Below are 21468 nucleotides of genomic sequence, written 5' to 3'. Positions count from 1 at the left end.
TCCCACCTCAGCCTCCAGAGTAGCTGGGACTACAGGTGGGAGCCATGGTGCCCAGCCTGCATTTCCTTTTGATGCCTCTGCAGCATTGTCCATTTCTCACTGCAGTTAGATGAAGTGACTCATAATAAATGTCATTTTACTGTTTTCCTGATAGTCCTATCTGAGCTGAACGTGCTCAGCAGTTAATAGTGGCCTTTTTACATGGAGTTGCTATTTTTGGTTTTAAATATAAATATGTTTGATTCAGAAACCCTTGAAACAAAGTATAGAAACAATAACAGCTGATTCTAATGATTCATACTTACTGGGTCTATATGTACCAGTCCTGTCCAAAGCACTTATTTATTTTCAGACCATTACAGTGCTGGGATTACAGGCGTGAGAAACCATGCCCAGCCTGTTCAAAGCACTTTAGATGGATTATCTCATTCTTCACAACATCCCAGTGAGGTTGGTACCATCATAATATGCACTTTATGAAGTCACAACCCAGATTCAAGATGTTCACTTTTTGTCATATTTACCCTAGATCCTTTTTTTTTTTTTTTTTTTTTTTTTTGAGACGGAGTCTCACTCTGTCGCCAAGGCTGGAGTGTAGTGGCGCGATCTCAGTTCATTGCAACCTCCGCCTCCCAGGTTCAAGCAATTCTGTGCCTCAGCCTCCCAGGTAGCTGGGATTACAGGTGCCCACCACCACGCGTGGCTAGTTGTTTTTTTGTATTTTTAGTAGAGATGAGGTTTCATCATCTTGGCCAGGCTAGTCTTGACCTAGATCCTTTTTTAAAAAAAGAAGAAAACATTGCACACACAATTAGCTTTCTCCCCATCCATTCCCCTTCTACCCTCCCCATTATCCTCAAGTTGGTAGTTGGTGAGGGTCCTGCCTGTGGTATGTTTTCCTATCTTTACTACATAGTGTATATCCATAAATATAATACTGATTTCTGAGGTTTTTTTTGGCATCCATTATTTCTGATTTTTTTTTTTTTGAGACAAGGTCTCACTCTGTCACTCAGGCTGGAATGCAGTGATACGATCTCAGCTCACTGCAACCTCCACCTCCAGGGTTCAAGCAATTCTTGTGCCTCAGCCTCCAGGGTAGCTGGGACTACAGGAGTGTACCACCACACCCAGCTAATTGTTGTATTTTTACTAAAGATAGTTTGGGCATGTTGACCAGGCTAGTCTCAAACCCCTGGCATCAAACGATCCACCTGCTTTGGCCTCCCAAAGTGCTGGGATTACAGGCGTGAGCCACCACTCCTAGCCCAATTTCTGAGGTTTTAAAATTTTTATACAAATGGTGTTATAATGTACATTTTTTTTCTTTTTTTTTTTTGAGACGGAGTCTCGCTCTGTCGCCCAGGCTGGAGCACAGTGGCCAGATCTCAGCTCACTGCAAGCTCCGCCTCCCAGGTTTACGCCATTCTCCTGCCTCAGCCTCCTGAGTAGCTGGGACTACAGGTGCCCGCCACCTTGCCCGGCTAGTTTCTTTTTTCTTTCTTTTTTTTTTTTTTTTGTATTTTTTTAGTAGAGACGGGGTTTCACCGTGTTAGCCAGGATGGTCTCGATCTCTTGACCTTGTGATCCGCCCATCTCGGCCTCCCAAAGTGCTGGGATTACAGGCTTGAGCCACCGTGCCCAGCCAATGTACATTTTTTTTAAAATACAGGGTCTGTCACCCAAGCTGGAGTGCAACGGTGATGTTCGCAGCTTCGACTTCCCAGGCTCAAGTGATCCGCTCACCTCAGCCTCCCAAGTAGCTGGGACTACAGGCATGCACCACCACACTGGGCTAGATATTTTATTTTTTATAGAGGCGGAGTTTCCCTGTGTTTCCCAGGCTGATCTGGAACTCTTTGCCTCAAGCGGTCCTCCAACCTCGGCCTCAAAAGTGCTGGGATTACAGGAATGAGCCACTGCACTTGGCTGTGTATCTTTATTCACCACCATAACTGTCTTCCTTCCAACTCATCAGATCCCAGAGCTTCAGTGATTACCTATTGAATGACTGACTTGCCAATCTGTATCTACAAAGCCCCTATTTCTCCTGTGCTTCAGGGCTGTATATCTATCTGCCTAACTGGACACTCTGTCTGGACATCTTATAGGTATCTCAGATTCAACCTGCCTCAAGCTGAACTTATTTTCACCCTCCTAAAACAAGACACAACTCTTAAAATAATTGTCTACATGCATGGCTTCAATGTTTCACTTCCCATTTACTTTTTTTTTTTTTTTTTTGCCTCAGCCTCTTGTGTAGCTGGACCCAGGCATGAGCTACCGCACCTGGCTAATTGTTATTTTATTTTATGTTTTGTAGAGACTGGGGGTCTCGCTATATTGCCCAGGTTGGTTTTGAATTCCTGGCCTCAAGTGATCCTCTCACCTTGGCCTCCCAAAGCACCGGGATTATAGACATGATCCACCACATCTGGCCACTCCTCTTTTTAATCTGTTCATTTTCAACCCATTTCAATCTAGCTTCCATCCCCATCACTTCACAAAAGCTGTTCTTGTCAAGGTCCCTGGTTTACTCCAGATTACCAATCCCAGTGGTCAACTGTCTGTCCTTAACTTACTGTGCTTCTTAGCACCATTTGTTCCACTGATCACTCAGTCCTTCTTGAAACTCTTTTCTTACTGGGCTTTTGGGACTCCTTCACACTTTCCTGGATTTCCTACCTCACTGGCTGCTGTTCCTCACTCTCCTTTGCCAAGCCCTTCTAATGATTCGGCTCTCTAAACGTTGCAATGACCCAGGACTTAGTCCTCAGATTCCCTCCTCTTCTCTACCTGCACTCAGTCCTCAGACAACCTCATTCAGTTTCATTGCTGATGAATCCTGATTCCCAGCACCACTCCACAACTCATCTCTCAACTCCAGACTCATACAGCCAACCACTTACATGACACTTCCACTTGGATGTCTCACTGATATCCCAAACGAATCTAGCCAAAACTGAACTCAAGTTTTGCCCAAATCAGACTTCCCCACCTTAGGAAATGACACTCAACAAGTGGCCTTAAGCAGTAAACCTAGAAATTATCCTTGACATCTTCTCCCTTACCTCCTGCACCCCAATCCATCATTGCATCCTGCCAATTCTACTTCAACATAGGCCTATTCCCATCACTTCTCACCACTTCCATAGCTTTTGCCCCAGTCTAAGCCACCTCATTTTCTTTCCTGGACTTCTCATTGGTTTCTCTGCCTTCAATCATGCCCTCTTATAATTCATTCTCCATATAACAGTCAGTTATATATTTAAGTCAAATATATCAACTCCCCTACTCCAAATTCTTTAACATATGCCCATTGTCCACAATAGAAATTTTAAAAATGGGGAGGCCGAGACGGGTGGATCACGAGGTCAGGAGATCGAGACCATCCTGGCTAACATGGTGAAACCCGTCTCTACTAAAAAATACAAAAAACTAGCCGGGCGAGGTGGCGGGTGCCTGTAGTCCCAGCTACTCGGGAGGCTGAGGCAGGAGAATGGCGTAAACCCGGGAGGCGGAGCTTGCAGTGATCTGAGATCCAGCCACTGCACTCCAGCCTGGGCGACAGAGCGAGACTCCGTCTCAAAAAAAAAAAAAAAAAAAAATTTAAAAACGTGTGTGGGTGGTGATTTTTTGAAACAGTGGGACTTTTTAAAAAGTTAAAAAAGGCTGGGTTCAGTGGCTCATGCCTGTAATCCCAGCACTTTGGGAGGCTGAGGCAGGAGGGTCGCTTTGAGACCAGCCTGGGAAACATAGGGAGACTCCGCCTGTAAAACAAATTAAAAAAAAATTAGCCGAGCATGGTGGTACATGCCTGTAGTCCCAGCTACTCATGAGGCTGAGGTGGGAGGATTGCTTGGGTTCGGGAGGTCAAGGCTGCAGTGAGCCGTGATGGTGCCACTGCACTCTAGCTTGGGTGACAGACAGAGATCTTGTCTCAGAAAAAGTTTAAAAAAACAAAACAAAACAAATCAAAACCTTTTGACACAAGTAAAAGTGGAGTTATTCTGTTAGGCTGGTGCAAAAGTAATTGTGGGTGTTTTGGAGTGAAGTGTTGATCCTATAGCCCCATCTGCCCACTGTCCTCCTCGCTCCTGCCTCCACTCTCACCACCAGCAGCTACTGGGGTAGTTCCACAGAGGCAGCTCTGTGGAACTTTAGTGCTCTGGGAAGCTCAGCTGGAAAATCTGCAGGATAAAGTCCAAACTCTCACAAAAGAAAGAAAACAATAAGAACAATAGAAAAAGACTTCCCGAGCCAGGCATGGTGGCTCATGCCTGTAACCCCAGCACTTAGGGAGGCCGAGGCAGGTGAATCACTTCAGGTCAGAAGTTCGAGACAAGCCTGGCCAACATGGCGAAACCCCATCTCTACTAAAAATACAGAAAGTAGCCGGGCGTGGTGGCACATGCCTGTAATCCCAGCTACTCGGGAGGCTGAGGCAGGAGAATTGCTTGAACCTGGGAGGTAGAGGTTGCAGTGAGCTGAGATTGTGCCACTGCACTCCAGCCTGGGCTACAGAGACTCTGTCTCAAAAAAAGAAAAGAAAAGAAAAAGAAAAAGACTTCACCATGCTCTGGGTCCTGCCTTCCTGGCCTTGCATCATGCTACCCCTGCCTTGCTCCTTATGCTTTAGCTACAGCCAATCCTTGGCATCTCCCTCAGCACCCTAGAAGTTTTGACCCCCTGCACACAAGCTTCCTGTTCCCTGGGGGTGTGCCCTATCCTCTCTGCCAGGTGTTGGTCTGACAAACTACTCTTTCAAGAGTCAAGACAAAAAGCTCAGCACTGTCTCTGGGAAGTAGTATTCCCTGACTCCTCTTGGAAGAATTGGTGGCATTGTGGGAGGTGGCTGCTCCTCCTCCTTCTTCCTCCTCTTCTTCCTCCTCCTCCTTCCTCCTTCCTCCTCCTTTTTTTATTTATTTTTTGAGATAGAGTTCCACTCTCATCACCCCTGCTGGAGTGCAATGGCGCGATCTCTGCTCACCGCAACCTCCGCCTCCTGGGTTCAAGCAATTATCCTGCCTCAGCCTCCTGAGTAGCTGGGATTACAGGTATCCGCCAGCACACCCAGCTAATTTTTGTATTTTAGTAGGGATGGGATTTCACCATGTTGCCCGGGCTGGTCATGAACTCCTGACCTCAGGTGATCCACCCACCTTGGCCTCCCAAAGTGCTGGGATTACAGGCGTGAGTCACTGCGTCTGGCCAGTGGGAGGTTTTTTCAAACTCAGAGTGCTCAGAGTATTGCATTATTTTGGCCTGGGTACCTCGAGGACAGCTATCTTATTTTGTTTCTCTCTGTATGCCACAGTGCTTGGTTTGTAACAGGTGCCCAATCAACGTTTGGAGAATGGCCCAGTAGACTGAAGTGATGGACTTGACCCTATTAATAGACCCTATTAATATGGTACTTTAACCAACAGGACAAACTAGATATGGCTATCTTTACTGATAAGAATGAAATACACTGAGCCTGGCTGCTGCTTTCCCACCCTGAAAGATATAAACAATGTATCCCTTCTGAACTTAGCAAGTTCCTGAAGGGGAAGACAAGCTTCTCAAAGCCAGCTGGTGTTGGCAGCCTTCTTGAACCATATTTGGCCTGAGTGGGAGCACAACAGGACCTCCAGGTAATGAGCACACAATGGCTACAATGTGTGGAGCGGCAGAGTGAAGAAAACAAACATTATATTCTTTACACTAACTTCATAAAAGCATTTCACACAGGTGGAGGGGCAATGACCCGAGAAGACTATCAACAGGGAGAAGGGGGGTAGTGGGGAGGGAAGTCTGCAAATTCATCAGCAATCCTCCCTGAAAAACATGCTGAGGTGGCTCCCACTATCTACCTCATGTTTTTTTGTCCAAGAGGCAGCAAAGGAAAGAGGACTTAACAAATAACAGCTGCCATTTATTTAGGCTATTTATTTTTTAATTTTTTGAGACAAGGTTCTTGCTCTATCACCCAGGCTGGAGTGCAGTGGTGCAATCTGGGCTCACTGCAGCCTCCACCTCCCGGGTTCAAGTGATTCTCCTGCCTCAGCCACCCGAGTAGCTGGGATTACATGCAGCACCATGCCCGGCTAATTTTTGTATTTTTAGTAGAGATGGGGTTTCACCATGTTGGCCAGGTTGGTCTCGAACTCCTGACCTCAATGATCCACCTGCCTCGGCCTCCCAAAGTGCTGGGATTACAGGCATGAGCCACTGTGCCTGTACCTGGCTATTTAGCCATTACTATGTGCCAGGTACTGCACTGATGGCTTTGTGTATATCAGTTAATTCCTAATAACCACTTGAGATAAATTATTATTCCCATTTTACAGATGGAGACACAGGCATGGTAAGGTCAAGTAGCTTGCCTGGTGTTAGACAAGGCAGTATTCAAACCCTTGCCGTCTGACTCCAGAGCCCATGCCCTTAACTGCTGTACCACACTGTCTCCCAGTTTTTTTCTTTTTTGAGATGGAGTCTTGCTCTGTCACTCAGGCTGGAGTGCAGTGGCACAATCTTGGCTCACTGCAGCCTCTGCCTCCCAGTTTCCAGTGATTCTCCTGCCTCAGCCTCCCAGGTAGCTGGGATTACAGGCACACACCACCACGCCCAGCTAATTTTTGTATATTTAGTAGAGACGGAGTTTCACCATGCTGGCCAGGCTGGTCTCAAACTCCTGACTTCAGGTGATCAGGTTGCCTTGGCCTCCCAAAGTGCTAGGATTACAGGTGTGAGCCACAGCACCCGGCCCTGTCTCCCACTTTTAAAAGTCCATTGCTCTTGGGGAGCTGACAAGAGGGCAACCAGAGACTGACATGGTCTTCAAGGGGAGAGAATGTGACCGTAAGTACACTGGGTAGAAAAACAGAAAAGGAAGCCCAGATAGGCACACTAGTCACCAGTCAGTTGGGATGCTGGGACTCACTGGTGACAGGGGCAGGGGTTAGGGTGGGGTGAAAGAAGGTGCTTTTCCTAGAGGTGCTGTTGTATGCACAGAGACAAAGCAGAGCTGGGGCAGAAAGCTGGGAAGGCAACTTTCTTCTGAGGGGGGCCAGACCACTAGGCTGCCTCAGGGAATGGGCAAATGGCCCCAACATCCACGCCTAGGTACATACCCCAAAGAATTGAAAGCAGAGACTCAGACGGATACTTGTACACCAATGTTTACAGCAGCATTCTTCACAATAGTCCAAAGGTGGAAACAACCCAAGTGTCTATCAATGGATGAATGGATAAACAAAATGTGGTATATCCATACAGTAGAAAATTACTCAGCCTTAATAGGAATGAAACTCTGGCACATGCTACAACATGAAGATTATGCTAACTGAATAAGCCAGACACAAAAGGACAAATATTTTATGATTCCACTTCTATTAGGGACCTAAAATAGTCAAATTCATAAGAGACAGAACATAGAACTATGATTACTAGAGGCTAGAGGGAGGGGAGAATGGGTATATTCTCTACCCTCACTCTGGGGGCGGGTTTGTGGGGGGGATTGTTGTTTAATGAGTACGGAGTTTTGCAACATGAAAAGAGTTCTGGAGGTGGAGAGTGGTAATTGTTGCAGAATAATGTAAATGTACTTATTGCCACTGAATTCTGCACTTAAAAATGATTCAAATGGCAACAAGTTTTAGGCCGGGCGTGGTGGCTCACACCTGTAATCCCAGCACTTTGGGAGACTGAGGGGGGCAGATCATGAGGTGAGGAGATCAAGACCATCCTTGCTAACATGGTGAAACCCCGTCTCTACTAAAAATAAATAAATAAATAAATAAATTAGCCAGGCATGGTGGCGGGCACCTGTAGTCCCAGCTAGCTGGGAGGCTGAGGCAGGAGAATGGCATGAACCTGGGAGGGGGAGTTTGCAGTGAGCCAAAATCGTGCCACTGTACTCCAGCCTGGGCAACAGAGCGAGACTCTGTCTCAAAAGAAAAAAAAAAAATTAGCTAGGCGTGGTGGCACGTGCCTGTAGTCCCAGTTGCTTGGGAGGCTGAGGTAGGAGAATCACTTGAACCCGGGAGGTGGAGGTTGCACTCCAGACTGGCAACAGAGACTCCCTCTCAAAAAAGAAAAAAAAAAAAGATTCAAATGGTAACAGTTTTTAAAACACCACGAAAACAAAAAACAAAACAGCCCGTGCAGCAGCCTAGTCCACTGAGCTTGCAGCCCAGAGATTGGTGGTAGGTTTTGAGGTCTAAAAATAGGGCCTCCTATGGCAAAAATTGGTCACCTGGACAAGAACAGCAGTGAGAGCTTATTGCCTGAAGAGGGTGCAAGAGAGCTCTGGGACGGTGAGTTTCCTCACCCACCCCATCTCCCTTTCCCCCTCCCTCTGTGTGTGCATGTGTGTGTGTGTGTGTGTGTGTATGTGGTGCACACCGCACCACCCCACCCCACTCCAGAGCAGACAGACCGCCAACCCAGCAGAAGCAACTGGGTGTGGCCTGACTCCCTAGGAGTCCTGGGGAATCCCTGCAACTGAGCAAAGGTCGCTCCTGCCTCTCCCAGATTCTCCAGGGAGCTGTCCTCTCCTCTGAGGTCCAAGTTAGCTAGCCTATTCTCCAGTGAAAAGACTGATAGAAGGTGTCCAGTTTTCAGGATTGTCCTGGGGGAAATGGAGGCAGTCTAGTCCAGCAGAAAGATCATCGATTCAAGTGTAGCGGACTTGAGTTCAAATCCTGATTCTCCCACTTAGTAGAGTATGACCTTGGGCATAGTGTTTAACCTCTCCGTGCCTCAGTTTCCTTGACTGTAAAATAGTACAGGGACCCATCTCAAAATTGTTGAGGATTAAATGAGATGTGCAAAGCACTTACAACAATGAGTGTGAGATAAGCATCAGCTAAGATTACCTCATAGTGATTATTAAATGGTGAAAGGGTAGAAGCACCCAGTACCGTACAGGCCCTCAATCGGTGGTAGCTGATATAATGATGCTAATAATAATGATCGAGGTGCAGAGGCCCGAGAACCTAGCAGTCAGAGTAATGGCCAGAGGAATGTGGAGATACCTAGTGCTGGCAGAGAAAGGAAAGCCCTGTTTCAGGGGCTCTAGGGAAGACAGTGGCAGCTCGTCCCTAGAGAGCACTGCCTGGCATCTCCTCTAGGTTGTTGCTTTGTGGCTGAGGCAGCCATTCAGGAAGGCATGGGAAGGGAAGGAAAGAACCAGTAGTAGACATCCAGTGACACTCTTGGCCTTCCACCCATGGGAAACCTTCAGGGGAAGGGGAAGGGGCGGGGCCACCTTGGAGTCTCCAGGGACCAGCTGTACAGTAACAGCCTTTTTTTTTTTTTTTTTTTTTTTTTTTTTTTTTTTTTTCCGATTCCTCCCCTCTTGGTTGGTGTCAAGCTTGTTTTTGTGGCTGGAGAGGAAAGGCATGGGCGGGGCTCGGCTGCACAGCACTTGGAACCACAAGCCCGCCCCCAGAATGAGGGTACAGAATGTACCCAGACTGCAAACCACACCCTTGTGGCTTGGGGAGGCCCCTGAGGTGGGCTGCGGAACTGTCACACTACATTGTTTGAGCCCTGCACCTAGCAACCGGCCTGGGAGCCTGCAGCGCTCAGACAACGAGGTGTACTCAGGGACCAGGACTGAGTTAAAGGACCTCCTGCCAAATGGTCCCCCAGGACCAAGGATCCCTCTGATTGGAAAAAGAGGTCCATGGACCCCTAACACCCTCCTGGGACCAGATTAAGTCTGGAGCTGGCCTAGGAGAGGTTCTAGCCAAAGGCTACCAGCTGGGGACACTCCCAGTCACATCCAGACCCTCCTCCACCCCCAATCAATTTAGAGGGGCAGAATCTGCTTCCCTTTACCTGTCCTCCCCACCCCACTCCCTCCCAGGGAGGCCCCCCATCCCACCAGGGAGGTTGCCCTCCCTCCCCCACTCAGGGAGGCCTATGCAGGGTTTCCAGAGCAGTGAAGGGAGGAAGCCAGATGGGACCTTTTGGGAGGGTGGAGAAAATTTTCCGAAGCCTGAAGTGACTTGAAAATGACAGAAGGTTGGGAGGGGGGCCAAACCCACAGCAGAGAGGGGAGGGACTTTCAGTTGGACGGGTTAGAGGAAGAAGGTCCTGTGAAACGCGGGTGAAATTCAGCGGGGATATGTGCAAGGGGTTTGTTAGTGACAAAACCTAACAACATAATTTGGCTTGACACAAATAAACAAGGAAAACACCAAGTGAAGGAGGGAGTTGACCACAAGCTGAGTATGATTCAGCCTCAAAATAGAGCACAGCTCACTTCTGTGGACCACATTTTCCAAACCAAAGATCAGGACACATATTTGACAAGGATGAATGTGCTTATGGGGAAACAAGCCCGAGTGTTGGAAGCTGAGACTCTCCCCAGCAAACGTGGGTCCTAAGCTTGTTGAGACCATGCTCTGTGACAGTCTAGAGTCTTCATCAGACAGCCATGTCCATCATCTGGGGAAAAGGGAAAAGGTGCAGAATAGGAAGAAAGAGATGAAAGATGGGGCCTCAGGGCAGACTGGTGAAGTAGAGGCAGTGTAGTGAGGTGGAAACAGTTCAGGCTTTGTCACTTAGTGACTGTGCAACATCAGGAAAGTTACTTAACCTCTCTGAGCTCCAGTTTCCACGTCTTTAAAACTTGGATAATAATCTGTGCCATAAAGGTTGTTGTGAAGATTTAAGTGATTCAAAAAATGTAGAAAGCACTAAGCATAGTAGGTCCTCAAGAAATGCTTGGCTGTCCATTTGGAGAAGGGAGAAATAAGATGAGAAGATTTTATAAGGAGGCTACTAAGCAGTAATTTTCCCACACTCATGGAAATTGGAACAAAAAGAAACAGACTATGGCTGGAGTAGAAAGGATTTGGGTGGGTGTGGGTAAGAACCTGGTGACTGTCAGAAGTTGCAAACTGGTGGCTAACAGACTGAATCCAGCCCTCGGGCAGGTTTTGTTTGGCCTGAACAGTGTTTTCCATAAATTTGAATTAGTTGCCAACCTTTTAAAAAGTGGAAGATTTCCCATAAAAATCCACATATTGGCTTCTTTTGCAAAAAAGCAGAGAATCTAGCAACTCTGGACCCTCATGGCTGCATGGCAATGATTGTGGGAAGGGAGTAAGGGCCGTTTGTTTTAGAGGGTCTTTCATGCCAGTGCTTTGCAAACTGTAATGTGTGTAATTGCGACATCCAGACGGAGCAAATCCTTAGAGACAGAAAGTACAGCAGCGGTTGCCCATGGCTGTGGGGAGGGAAATGGGGACTGACTGCTAAAGGTTCCGGGGTTTCTTTTTGGAGTGATGAAAATGGAACCAGATAGAGGTGGTGGTTGCACATCATTCTGAATATACTAACAACTGCTGAATTGTACACATTAAAAGGGTGAATTTTATGGCATGTGAATGATACTTTAATAGGGCTGTTATTTTTTAAATGCAAATGCTGATTCAGTAGATCCCAGCTGGGGCTCAAGATTCTGCATTTCTGACAAGCTCCCAGTTGTGGTCCATGCTGCCGGGCTTGGGACCAGCTCTGAGCAGCGAGCTCTTGCACTGCTGGTTTTCAGAGTCAGCTGCACATTGGAACCACCTGGGGAGTTCAGAAAAACACTCCTGCCTAGGTCTCACCCCCTGGGATTCTGATAACATTGGTGTGAGACTGGGGTGTCCGGAGTTGTAAAAGCTCCCCAGGTGATTATAATTTGCAGCCAATTTTGAGAACCACTTTCTTGCACCCTGGCCACTTTCCCCTTTCCCCTTACCTGCTTAGGCAGGCTCTCAGGCATTTGACCCCTGCTCTCCTCCAAACCCCAAAGCTTGGCTTCCAAGGCTGTGCCAGGGCAGCCAGCCCTGCCTGCCTCTCCACCTCCTAACTACCCCTCATCCCACTGTAGTTCTGGGATTCTGAGGCCAAACATTCATTGCCTCCCCCACTTTTTCCCACCTCCCTAGTTAGTGGAGCTTGTTTTGTTTTCTTGGGCAGCACTGAGTGAGGACATGTGTCAGAGGCGTTTGGAAAATCTAAAGAACTCACGTCCTTCCCTGGTGCCTCTTGTCTCCACTCCAGTCACCCGGAACTCACCAGGAGCCCCAGGCAGGGCGAAGCGTCCCGATCCCGCCCTCGTCTGGCGGCCGCATGGAGGCCCACATGCCTTATGCTCCCCAAGCCGGGGCCGCGTGGGGAGACATGTGCTGCCAGTCACAGGGGAGGGTGGCCAGAGGCAAGTGATGCTGATCAGCATGGGCTTGGAAGCCGCCTAAGAACCAACCACAGCGACTTTTCCAGTGGGATGAGGAGGACGGGGAGGGGAGAAAAGTGGGCGGGGGCGGGGGAGGAGATCCTACACCAAGGCTTACTGGGTAATTTATTATTGCGTGAGAGCGTCTTAGAGCAGCAGCCCTGATCAACGTCCAGACATAGCAAGTCATTCCAAGTGAAAAGAGGTTATAACCACAAAAAGACAGAACATTTCGTTCTGAGTGGGAGGGAGACAGCTGGGCAAGGCCAGTGGAAAGGCCCCCCAGCCAGGCTTGCTTTTAAAGGACTGCTACCATTTCCCAGATGTTTTAAGCATAACATCGCTAATTTTTTTCCCCCACTGACTACCTGTTTTTTCTGTGAAGGCGGCTTGAATGCAGCTGTGTGTGTCCTCTTTTTCTCAGGTGCTTGCTTTTTTCCCAGAGATTGGGAAGGAGTTAATGAGATTCTACCTAGAAGGTACAGAAGAAGCTGGGAAATAAAGCTGACAAATCAAGGGCTTGATTGCCAAGGCGATCCTAATTGATTTAGCACCAGGGGCATTTTCACACTTGCTCTCCATAACTCATCTGAGGTGGAGGGGGAGTGCCTTTGGAGAGACCTGGTGGGCACTTTGGAGAGCAAAAAACGCTGCCTCCAGTGGTGGGTAAACCTCAGGAACCCCCTCTCTTTTCAAGAATAGCTTTCCCGGCTGAGCATGCTGGCTCACGCCTGTAATCCCTACACTTTGGGAGGCCGAGGTGGGTGGATCACTTGAGGTCAGGAGTTCGAGACCAGCCTGGCCAACATGCTTGAAACTCCGTCTCTACTAAAAACACAAAAAATTAGTGGGGCGTAGCGGTGCATGCCTGTAATCCCAGCTACTCAGAAGGCTGAGGCAGGAGAATCGCTTGAGCCCGGGAGGCAGAGGTTGCAATGACCTGCCACTGTACTCCAGCCTGAGCAACAGAGCCAGACTCCGTCTCAAAAAAAAAAAAAAAAAAAAAAAAAAGGAAAAGGAAAGATTCGCTTCCCCCTTTGGGTTTTCAGTGTGTGGTGTGAATTGGGGCACATGGGTGCCTTCAAGAGAGCAATAGAAGGTGGCAGCGCTGGGCTGGACTGAGGGGGCTGCCAGGAGGGCTATGTAGGAGGTGATCTTTTGAGCTTTTTAAGCTTCTTTTTCCTTCCTTCTGCCCAAGAGACCAGAAACTCAGCTGGGAGGGAGGCTGTGGCCCCGGGGAAGCCCAGCTTTGGACAGGATGGCAGCTGGACATTCTCAGAAAGCTCAGTCCATCAGTGGCTGCTTCCCCACATGGAAAAAGCATTGACGGGACAGACTCTCAGCATCTCTTCTGCCCAGCCTGGCCTAGCCAGCTTGCTCTCTGTCCCTGTCCTTTGTTCCCTGTCGCTGGCTCCTTCTCCTACAATGGCACAAGACAGAAAAGGCAAAGTGCTGAGGTATAGAAGGCAAGTGGCTCCGAATTAGGGTGAAAGTCCCAGGGAGAACTGCCCTCTGTGGAGCAAGAACTGAGATTGTCTGAGAAGGATCCATGAGGAAGCTCTGTGGCCAGCCAATGGTGGCCCAAAGGGGATGGTCCTGATCTGTGGCCTTGGGGAAAAAAGTCTGATGAGGGATGAGGGAACCAAGAGGGGATGATGGGCATAAAATCAAAGGGGGATAATTATAATAACTAACGCTTATTAAATGCTTACTATGTGCCAGATGCAAGGCTAAATGCTTACCTGAATAATCTCATTTAATCCTAGCATGTACCCTTATTATCACCATTTTGCACTTTGGTAGCGGATATTCTGGCTCAGAGAGGTTGAGTAATTTGTCCAAGGTCTACAGCTAGTGAGGAGAGAGTGAAGCCTAGAACTCAGATGCATCTGAGTTTAGAGCCACTCCCCTTAACCACTATACTAGGCAGCCTCCACATTAACTACATAATGGCCTCAGAGGTTACCAAGGAAGGTGCTGGCAACTCCATCCCAAGCCCCGAGGGACCACTGCTTCCCAGATCCTAGAGAAAGACAGCAAGGGTCTTGGGCAAATTCTCACCCTACCTTTGCATCCCATGGGGAAGAGCCCTTCCCTGCTATCAGCCTCTTCCTGTCCCTGATGAAGCCATGTGCAGATCCATGTGCAGCCATGAGGTCACAGGATGGGGGCGGGACTTGAGGTCAGCTCAAGCATCTGGGCCAGGGTGGAGCAAATCAACACATAGAAGCAGGCTCTGCCTTCCTGACTCTTGCATCCCCAAGGAGTACCAGGCTTGAGCTTAGGAGAGTGTTCTAGATACTCCTGGCCAGCAGCAGGGCTGAGGTGGGGCATCTTTTTCATCAGTTGTGCTGAAAGTCACCCCCAAAAAAAGACCAGCATTGTTTTGGCACCTGTTGTGTCCCCCTGTGTGAAGCTTTCTGAAAGAGTTTGCACAGGAGGCTGTTTGGAGTGTTCTTTGGGGTTGCCTGGCCCCTCCCCCGGCAGGCAGGACCTTCTGTCCAGGGACAGTGATTCATCCAGCCCAGAATGCTCACATCTGCATGGGACAGCACTGTTTGCTCTGGACGGGTGCCGGGCCCGAGAGGGAAAGGGAAGTGTGCAGGACTGACTGGGGGAAAGCCTGGGAGAGGTTTCAGCTATGGCAGCTGCTCAGGCTCTTCTACCTAAGCCTCACCTCCTTCCCTTGGGCAGCAGGAGGTAGTGAGGAAAATCACAGGATGCTCGATGCTCGCCTATCCCCTACTTGGAGGCTGCTCCTTCTGCAAGCAACATCCATATGCCTCACTCCCCCAATGAGCACTTGTCATTAAGGTAGCACCCTCTGATTTGGGCTGAGTTGCTCCTGTATCCCACCTTCCTCTTTATGCCCGCTCCTCTGCCATGGCTCAGGCCTTAATCCTCTGTCCCTTGAATTGCTGTGACAGCCTCCAAACTTGCTCCACCCAGCAACCCATTCTCCTTGCTGCTATCCAAGCCATCTTTCTAAAAGGCATATCTGATCCGGTCAGTCCTCAAGTTAAAACCCTTCAGGGCCTTCCTTTCCCCCAGGGCACAAAGCAAACACTGTAGCATGGCATTCAAGATTTTCACAGTTTGGCCCAAACTTGCTGTCAGAAAACGCAAGATAGATGCCAGAAAACGCAGGGATGCCCACTTAAATTTGCATTTTAGAAACACAACAATGTTTTAATTCAAGTGTGTCCCTTACATTGTGTCCTGTATTTTTATTTATTACATCTGGAAACCCTACTCTAGCTGCATATCCATTTCCACTGGTAGAGCTTTAATTCAGGTCTTATCGGCACTCTTTTTGATGAAGTCACTCACTTCCAAGCTGATTTCCTGGCTCTCTGTCTTCCAAACCACCCTGCCCTGTGCCCCAAGATGTAGCTCAAGTCACTCTCTCACTGCCATCTAAGGATGCTCTGTACATTGCCCACTCCTGCCCAAATCCTCCTGTCCTTCCCCACCCTCAGGTTCCTCCTCCATGAGGCTTTCTCAAAGTGTCCCAACAACAGTCACTACCCTCTTTTCCCTGGACTCTTGACACACCGCACTGTTGCACCTAGCATTTGACTGCGTAATGTTTTACACTGCAATCCGTCGATCTATGGAGTGTATCTTCTTGACTCAATTGTAAGCTCCAAGAGGGAAGGCACTATGCCTCACTCATCCTTTTTACTCTCTCTCTCCTCCCACCGTCCCACAGTGGGAACCTCAATAAATGTAGATTGGCTGATGAATGGGCTATTTTCTCCCTCACAAGACTGTGAACTCCTCAAGGGCAGTTTCTGGACAGAGTCTTATGCTGTTCTGTTTGTTAACAAAAAATGTTAACAAACATTTTTTGACCAGGATCTGCTCCAGGTGTGGGGTTACAGAGATGAAAAGCATAGCCCCCCCCCGCCCCCCACAAGGAACTTACCATGTAGCTGGGAAACCAATGTGTGTGAATATTTACAATGCAGCATGAGATGTACAATGAATAAAGCATATAGAAGGTGAAAAATGCCTAAAGAGGTGAAAGTGGTAAGCAAAATTTGGGAAATGGGATGTTTAAGACATAGCAGAGGCAGTGCCTGCTTAGGGGGAAGGTAAGGACATTCCAGTCAGGGGAGCCGTAGGCATAAATGCTTGCAGGCAGGAAAGAGTACGTGGTGTGTGTTAGGGAACAATGGAAGTTCGAGAGCAGGGTCAGGTATGAAGGACCTTGAACAGTAATGGGAAGTGTTCAGATGGAGAATGATGGGAAACTGTTCAAGAGTAACTGAGCAGACTTCTGTACTGAGAGGCACTCAAAGACAAACACAAAAGACCCCATATCATATGATTCCATTTATATGAAATACCCAGAAAATACAACTCCATGGATACATAAAGTAAATTAGTAGTTGTCTGAGGCTAGGGTTGGGAACAAGGGAGTGACTTCTAATGGGCACGAGGGACCTTTCTGGGGTGATGGAAATGTTTTAGCGTTGGAGTGTGGCGATGGTTACACAGCTCTGTGAATACACTTAAAGTAATTGAGTTGTACACTTAAGAGGTATGAATTTTGTTTTGCTTTGTTTTGAGACAGAGTCTCGCTCTGTCACTCAGGCTGGAGTTCAGTGGCGCGATCTCAGCTAACTGCAACCTCTGCCTTCTGGGTTCAAGCTATTCTCCTGCCTCAGCCTCCCGAGTAGCTGGGACTACAAGCATGCACCACCACGCCTAGCTAATTTTTGTATTTTTAGTAGAGATGGGGTTTCACCATGTTGGCCAGGCTGGTCTCGAGCTCCTGACCTCAAGTGATCCACCTGCCTCAGCCTCCCAAAGTGTAGGAATTACACTCCCTACACCATGCCTGGCTAAGAGGTATGAATTTGAATTGGATGATATGTAAACTATACCTCAGTAAATCTATTTAAAATTAAGAGTCTGCCAGGTGTTGTGGCTCACACTTGTAATCCTAGCACTTTGGGAGGCCGAGGTGGGAGGATTGCTTGAGGCCATGAGTTGGAGACCAGCCTGAACAACATAGCAAGACCCCATCTTAAAAAAATAAAATAAAAATAAGAGACCATCAAATCAGTCTGGCTGCAGTATGGGGAATGGATTGCAGTGAGGCTAACCTCAGTGTGGGGAGAGCAGTGAAAGAACTTCTGCAATGGCCCAGGCAAGAGTTAGTGAGCTCTGGCACTAAGGTAGTGGCAGAGGGGCTAAAGAGGAGGGTTGAGAGTCAGAGGACATTTAGGAGGTTGAATCAGTGAGAGTAGATAAAAGGATTGAGGGGAGGGGATAAGTTAGACAGATGGAAGAGTCTAGGATGCCACTCTGGTTTCTGGCTTTGACAGGTGGGCAGATGGTGGTACTACCAAACCCCACAGGGCTCAGTACAGTGTCTAGCCCTCAGCACAAGTCTGTGGAATGAACACACAATTGAATGATTGAATGAAGTGTATTCATGTCCTCCCCTCCCTCTCTGTGGCTCCTTATCACCCACAGGGTAGACCTTTGAACCTCAGCATACTTGATTCCACCACTGCCCATTTAGAGGCATGGAGCAACCTGGAGATTCTGCTGTTCCTGGGTTCAGCTCCAGGATACCATTATCTTATTTCTTTCCTTCTGGTCCAGAAACCGCCTGGTCACCCAAGAGATTCTTGGCCAAGGTGGAGGGATGGGGGGGGGGGTGGAACTTGGGATTGGATAGCCACCAAGGTTCTGAGGACCCTTGTCATGAGCTCAGGACCCTATCATCATTAACCTGCATCCTCACCCAGGCTCTGCCACTCGTCTACAAACCCGCCTCCTCCTACCCAGCTATGCCTCCCATCAATTAGTGATGCGACTGGAGTCCTCATTCCTAGGTTTCCCACTGTGGGCCTATGTTTCCTTTGAAGTTCCCACTGGAATAAGCCACTTGCCAATCTACCAGGCCGGCGGTGGGCCTCTCAGCATTCTCTTTGGACCACCTGCCTCAGAACCACGTGGATAGAGAGATTTATTAAACACGCAGATGGCCACACTCCATGTCTGCTCCACTAAATCAGATTCTACGGGGCTGGGTAGAAGGAATGCATCAGTCCTGCATGTTTCAGAGGTTCCCTGGGTGGTCCTGATACCCAGTAATGTGGGAGCTGCTGTGGTGGAGAGTGTGAGTGTGGATTAAGGGTGCATGTGCTCCTGCCACCCTGCACAAAGCCCTTGGGGGCCACTCAATGGATCCTTCCTTAGAATGCTCTCCCAACATGGGCATGCTGCCCCAATGCTCATCTTTCCACCAGGAAACACACTCCTGCTCTGCCACTAATCAGATCTTGCAGTCTTCTGCCCCTCCTCCTTCCCCCACTAAATTTCCACAGGACAATCAGTACTCAATTGCTTTTTCCTCTTTCCTCCCAGGCACTTATCACAGTCTGACTTGTGTGAGAATTGGTTGTTTACATGTGAGCTCGTGAAGAGCCCGGGCCAAGTCTGGTAAGACTAATGCTTTTAGACTAGCAGCATCTAGGACAGGGCCAGGCATACAGTAGGTGCCTGATAGATACTTAGGGAATTGAATCCCTCATGAGAGCAGTAAGAGGCCTGAATAATATAAATCAAAGTCTTGTGCATTTGGCTTTAGGATGACTGCATTCCAGGTCTTTTCCGAGAACAGATTTGCCTGACAGTGAGGTTAATAGGTCATCACCACTGCTTTATAAGCCCCAGAGAGGTGGAAACAGAGTGACCTGCCAAGGCCATAGCAGGGTCAGGAGCTGTGGGGCTGGCACTGTGGACAGGCCAAGCTGGCAGGGAGCTTTTTGCATTCATTCTTTCAACCAATTTTTAGTGAGTTCCCCCTATGTGCTAGGCACTGCACAAAGTACCAAAGATAAAGCCGTGAATAAAACAGACAAGGTTCCTGCCCTTACAGTGTTTACAGTTTAGAAGGGGAGATAGATGTTAATTAATTTCATAAAGAATTATAGTTATAAGTGCTGTAAAGGAAAAGAACAATGTGAACTGAATGTGCATATAATAGGAGGACTCGATTTAGCCTGACACGAGGGCAGTGGAGCTGTTCAAGGAGGGTTTACCCAAGGAAGTGGCCATAAACTGATATCATAAGCATGCTCAGGAGTTAAACACAAAAACCTTGAAGGAGAGCATCCAGGCAGAGGGTGCAGCTATGTGAAGACCCAAGTCAGTTGCAAGTTTGGCATGTGTGAGGAACATGAAAGAGGCTGATGTGGCTAGAACAGAGGGACTGAAGGGGTGAGAGGCAGGAGTTGAGACTACATAGTTAGCTGGGGGCCAGGTCACTAGGGCTTTTGTGGGCCATGGTAAGGAGCTTGCATTTTACTAAAAGTGGAATGGGAAGGTTTTAAGCTGGGGAGAGGTACAATTTAACTGTGTTTGTGTGTGTGTGTGTGTGTGCGCGTGAATAGAGAGGGGAGTCTCACCATCTTGCCCAGGTTGGTCTTGAATCCCTGGGCTCAATCGATCCTCCCACCTCAGCCTCCCAAAGTGTTGGAATTACAGGCAGCGTGACCCACTACACCCGACCTCATTTATGTTTTAAAGAGAGTCCCTTGGCTGCTGTGTTGTTGGTCATGGATTGAGGTGGGGACAAGAGTGGAAGCAGAGAGACAAGTTGGGAGGTTATGATGGTGACCTGGCAGTGGGTGGTGGCTGTGGAGGCCTCCTGTGAAAGTTGAGCCCACACATTTTACAAATGAGGAAACTGAGGCCCAGAGAAGGGGAGTGACTTTCCCAAGGTCACCCTGCTTCCTGGTCCTATTCTCCCATAAGAGGGAATTTAACAGAGAATCAAGAAGATAATTCTAAGTGAATTCGGTAGGATGAATTTGTTGGTGCACTGTGGCAAATCTGGGGTTCTGGAAGCTGATGCAGATGCTCAGAGTGGGAAGGAAATGAAGAATTCTGGTATTTGGGGTTCTCTGTTGTTCCAGTTCCTGGGGCTGCAGTGGGCTGGCATCAGCCCCCAGTTACATATCCCTACCCTGTTTAGTCTGGCCATTGCTCAGACAGGAGCTAAGTGCTTGCAGGCCAATTCCTTCCTGCCTCCATAGTATAAGGAAGTGTGAGCTAGGCAGGACTCCCAGTGCTCTCTTGGTCTTAGAGCAAGCAAGCAGAAACCTCATGTGGGGCCATGTGAGGTCAGGAGGGAGGGGTCCGAATACCTGAGCTTGGTTGAGATTGGCTGCTCTTTGACACACCACTTCTGTGGATGGCCAATCACAAGAGCCACAGTATCCTTGCTCACTTCTTCCCCTGCTTCACTTGTCCTTGCAAAAGCCACAGAACTTCCCGCCACAAAGTGAGCAGTCGAGGGAAGTTCCTTCCCTCCTCCACTCCATAACCGGTCCAAAAGGCCTTGGGGAGAGGCGCCTTGCTTACAGCCAAAGGACGAATGCCCTGCTTCCCAAAGCTTGGAGAGAAGTATTTGCTCTTTGTGGCAGACCAGGTTGAGCACCAATTAGGGAGAAATGACACCAAATGGATTTTCAACCAAGGCTTTGCCGAAATAGTCTAGACTGTAGATAATCGTGAAAATAATCCTAGACAGGAAAATCCCTCTTCTCACAAGGCCTTATCTCCTTCTCCTTCTCCTTCTCCTTCTCCTTCTCCTTCTTCTTTTTCTCTGTTGCCCGGGCTGGAGTGCAGTGGTGCGATCTCAGTTCACTGCAACCTCCTTCTCCTGGGTTCAAGTGATTCTTCTGCCTCAACCTCCAGGTAGATGGGATTACAGGCATACACCACCACGCCTGGATAATTTTTGTATTTTTAGTAGAGACGGGGTTTCACTATGTTGTCTAGGCTGGTCTCGAACTCCTGACCTCAGGTGATCCACCTGCCAGCCTCCCAAATTGCTGGGATTACAGGCATGAGCCACCGTGCCCGGCCAAGGCCTTACCTTGTAGGCGGCACTGGTACCCTGTTACACTGCACCAGTCAAAGGGGCATTTGCCATCTCCCCAACCTGACCTCTAGCAGGTTGGGCCTCAGTTCACTACCTACCCATCTGCTTTGGACAAGAGAAATACCATAGTGGAGTGAAAAGGGTCAGGAAACCGTTTCTAATCCTTGTTCTTTTGTCGGTGAGTTGGATAACCTCCCCTCTAGACCCATTTCTCCATCTAGAAACTGAGGGAGTTGGAGTAAATACTCTCCCAGGTCACTTCCAGCTGTGACATGCTAGGGGTCAAATAGCTGCTATGCATTAGATACCAGGCTAAGCATTTTACATTTCTTATTTA

General features: G+C 48.4%; 1 long non-coding RNA gene across 1 annotated transcript; it reads right to left on the bottom strand.

The window, feature by feature from the left end:
• Positions 1 to 320: 320 nt before the first annotated feature.
• LOC140710753 (uncharacterized) lies at positions 321 to 12289 on the bottom strand. The gene is made up of 2 exons (XR_012091839.1): positions 12064 to 12289; positions 321 to 775 (listed from the first exon to the last, which is right to left on the bottom strand). It is a non-coding gene; the product is annotated as an uncharacterized lncRNA (long non-coding RNA).
• Between the last annotated feature and the right edge of the window lie 9179 nt (positions 12290 to 21468).

The sequence above is a fragment of the Chlorocebus sabaeus genome, chromosome X, assembly GCF_047675955.1.
Source record: "Chlorocebus sabaeus isolate Y175 chromosome X, mChlSab1.0.hap1, whole genome shotgun sequence".
Lineage (NCBI taxonomy): Eukaryota > Metazoa > Chordata > Mammalia > Primates > Cercopithecidae > Chlorocebus > Chlorocebus sabaeus.
Note: the sequence above shows the minus strand (reverse complement) of the source record. Positions and strands in the feature narration are given on the sequence as shown.